Source organism: Oryzias latipes, chromosome 17 (genome assembly GCF_053564925.1).
Source record: "Oryzias latipes strain Hd-rR chromosome 17, Olatipes_Hd-rR_3.1".
In the NCBI taxonomy this organism is placed as follows: Eukaryota; Metazoa; Chordata; class Actinopteri; order Beloniformes; family Adrianichthyidae; genus Oryzias; species Oryzias latipes.
Genome location: NC_136253.1, coordinates 20153263 through 20156774, shown reverse-complemented (window position 1 = coordinate 20156774; position 3512 = coordinate 20153263).

Below are 3512 nucleotides of genomic sequence, written 5' to 3'. Positions count from 1 at the left end.
TTCTGTGTTTTCAAAGTACAAACTTCTTCAACTTGAGGTTTTCTTTTTCAGAAATTTGACCATTTTTTGATTCCATACTTGTCTTCTTGGTATCTTCAGTGTTGACACAAAACAGCATTGTTGAGGAAGGGAATCAAATATAAAAAAAAAGAATCACAAAGTCGACAAAACAGAGAATAAAATAAGGATTTGTTAAAAACCGTAAACCTATCGTACATGCTGAGGACTGATTACCGGTACTTGAAATTTAGGTAACTGAGCTGAAGTAAAATTAAATGAAAAAAAATCTAAACAACAACATTTAAACAGAAAACAATGAGTAGAAGAAAACTTATCAGTGCAATTGAAAAGACAAATGCCTGGAAGTCCTGTGGTGTCTGTTTGGAGGGGTCAATTAGAGGCGCAAACTTAAGTCTGTGACTAGGACTGTCCAGGTATGTGACCACAATTCACATGTTTACTCCAAAAAAAATTAAAGAATGAATAAATTTAGAACAGTTGCATGGACGTGGACTTGTCAAAACTTTACAGTTCCTTCAGATTAATCAAGGCATGGTATTAAAAATGTAAGTGCACATCAACTCTCATTCAAATTCAGTTAAAGTTAATTTTATTAAATTTTCCTTTGATTAACTCAAGTAAAACAGAGTCGCATTAGGTTTATCTGAAATAAACAAAAACAACTAGGAATTTAAACAAAAACTAGGCATCAGAAGAAGCATTTGGTCAATCTGGTGTTGAAATAATGAACACTATTGCCCCACTTTATTTTCTGCTTTGTGCCCACCGACTAACTTGTCGAATCTATCCAGGATCAAAGGCACAATTGGAGAGTCGGTATAGCATGGGTGACTTCCCACATCTGCGTGACTTAACTGAGTGTTCATTCTGCTGTGTCCTTGCCTCTTCTCTGCTGCTCAAACAGATGCAGCCTCCATGCCGTCGAGATGAACCGCACGTGATGCTGCAACTCCCAAACTCTGACAGCTCTGTTCACTTTATTTGGTCTTTTGCTCTGTGTTCTGCTGCTGAAATGTACAAAAAAAACTAGCAAAAGGCTGAGGACTCCACTATGCCCAACCAGCCCAGCAGGTCCAACAGTGAGTCACGAATGTAAGAAAAAACAATGTAATTGTTGGGAAAAAGGTGAAGAGCTTCTTGACTCTGGATGATTTATTTCAGGGGCACGCTAGCAAGGTTCCACAAGATAGGGTAAAATGGGAGATGGATGCAAAAAGCCTGACTTGGTCACGTCGAAGCAAATAAATAGACAGCAATAAAGTGTTTACTTTTTTATACAACCACCTCTGTAATTCCTCACAGAATGAGCGATTAACCCCCTTTTGACAAAAGCATTTGCTCCTATGAAGTCCTCTTTTTCTGACAGACTTGGATAGGAAAGAACAATTCCCTGAGGACATCCAAGCACCTCTGCAGCTGTTTTGGACATTCCCACCCTAATTTGAGTTTCAAAAACCAAAAGATAACTCCTACTTTTTCTTCTGTCATGTGTTTGGATCTCCCAGCATGAAGCTGGGGGCTCAGCATGCAAACACTTCAGAGCGTCATCTACTGACAGAGTTTGTGTGAATATTTCAAGATGCAGATTTGCATGAGCGTGGAAAAAAATTACATAACAGCCCTGTCCTTTGTTATTTCTGCATATTTATGTACAGTGTTTTTATGTAAATACATCCGACCGTGAGGGTGTATTAGATTTTTGCTCAAGCACACTGATCAGACGATATGATGCCGCAGGCAGGGGTTAAAGGGGTTGAGACTGGAAAAGCTGCAGGTTTAAGTCAGCAATAAAAAAAAACAAGAAAATGACATGGAATACTCAATTTCCATACAGGAATTTCACAAAAACACCTCCTTTGTGAAATCTTTACGACAGATCAAGCTCCGATTTTGCAGAGTAGAATCCTTCTTTCCACATGGGTGCTGTTGGACAGCAAGCGAGCATGCAGAATTTCAGTAATGGTTATATTAAGTGGATGAACAGAATTTCTGCATTGTGCACTTTAAACTCCCCCACACTCACCCCATATCTAGGCGTATGTATGAATGTGTTTCAACGCACAGACACAAAAGCATCAGTTCTGCCTCCAACGTGAATCACCTCTGGATCAGAATGCAGTGGAAAAGCTCTGAGGGATCCTCTTCAACAAAGCAAACCAGAAAAGCATCATCCCACTCTGTAAAAATATCAATATCTAAATAAAATAATTGTGATTTATTTTCTTTTTTGAGAATTTTACAGGACAGCACACTGTACTGCCGAAAGGGAATAACCCAAAATCCATCACTGTGATCTTGCAGAATGCATGTTTTGATTTGTCTTTGTTTCTGGTGTTGTGGTCAGGATGCACTCGTGGACAGAGATGCGCTCAGCTGGCGATGGTCACATCAGCAGCACAGTTATGATGCGAGCCAGTGCAGAGAATTGACAAGCAAACAGAGGGTCCTGGAGCTCCGTGGCCTGCCTGCAGGTGTTTGACCGCAAACCACTGGGTTCATCCAGTGGGATTCAGGCAGACCAGAGCGGCTGCAGATGAGAAATGTGACGTCAAGTAAAGATTGCTCTAACAGGCGTTAATAGCCTTCTGACATCCACTCAGAGCCTCAGTCCCTTCTCCTGCACATACTGGTACAAAGTAATGGATCCTGTTATTTCACATAAACTCCTTCATTCAATTTTGGGCCACAAATAGCTGGGAGCTTACAATAATCTGGACAGCTGGGTCAAATCTGAAATTTAAAAGAAATTTCTGCATATTGGTTGAGAAAAATATTCAGATTCCGACACAAATGTGTGGATGGAAGCCCAGAATGAAAGAGGGTTTTTTTTTCTCAACACGTTTTTTGTGTAAGAATTTGTTAGCTGTGATTTATTCCCTGAAGATCGAAATCAAAGGGAAAAAAAACCCCTGTCAAATACCCAATATTTTCTATTAAAATGAACATAAAATTAAGGTGATCGACAGTGAAGAGGAAATCTGCTCAGTGGAGAGGAGGAAGTCATTCTGCTTTAGCATGTCTGCTCTGCTCACAGGCTCAGGGGCCTGCCATCTTTGTATCCTTCCACAGCGATAAAAAGGTCATTTGAGAAGAGATGTGTCCTTTTTTTTTTTTTTTTTTTTGTATAATGCCTGAAGAACACTTTTTTCCCCCCGCTTTCTTCTAGTTCACTTACCCCTGGTCCTAAAATGCAGTTTCCACTTCTGCCCAGTGCAGAAGGTCGGCCACTGTCTCATTAGCTGATGCTCACATGCGAAACACACACACGTTCAACGGTGCATGTATGTTCATGTAATTTGGGAAACCCAGACCAGCATCGGTAATCCAATAGAGCTGGCTGCACAAGTGAGATAACGAGATGCTTATTCACACTAAGCTCCGGCTCAAAAGCGGCACAATAATATTTCAGTGCGAGACGGGCAATCTGCAAATTGGTCTGTGGTATTTTTACACAAACAGCTGTAAAGCCTGACAGGGGCTTTCATTTTCTT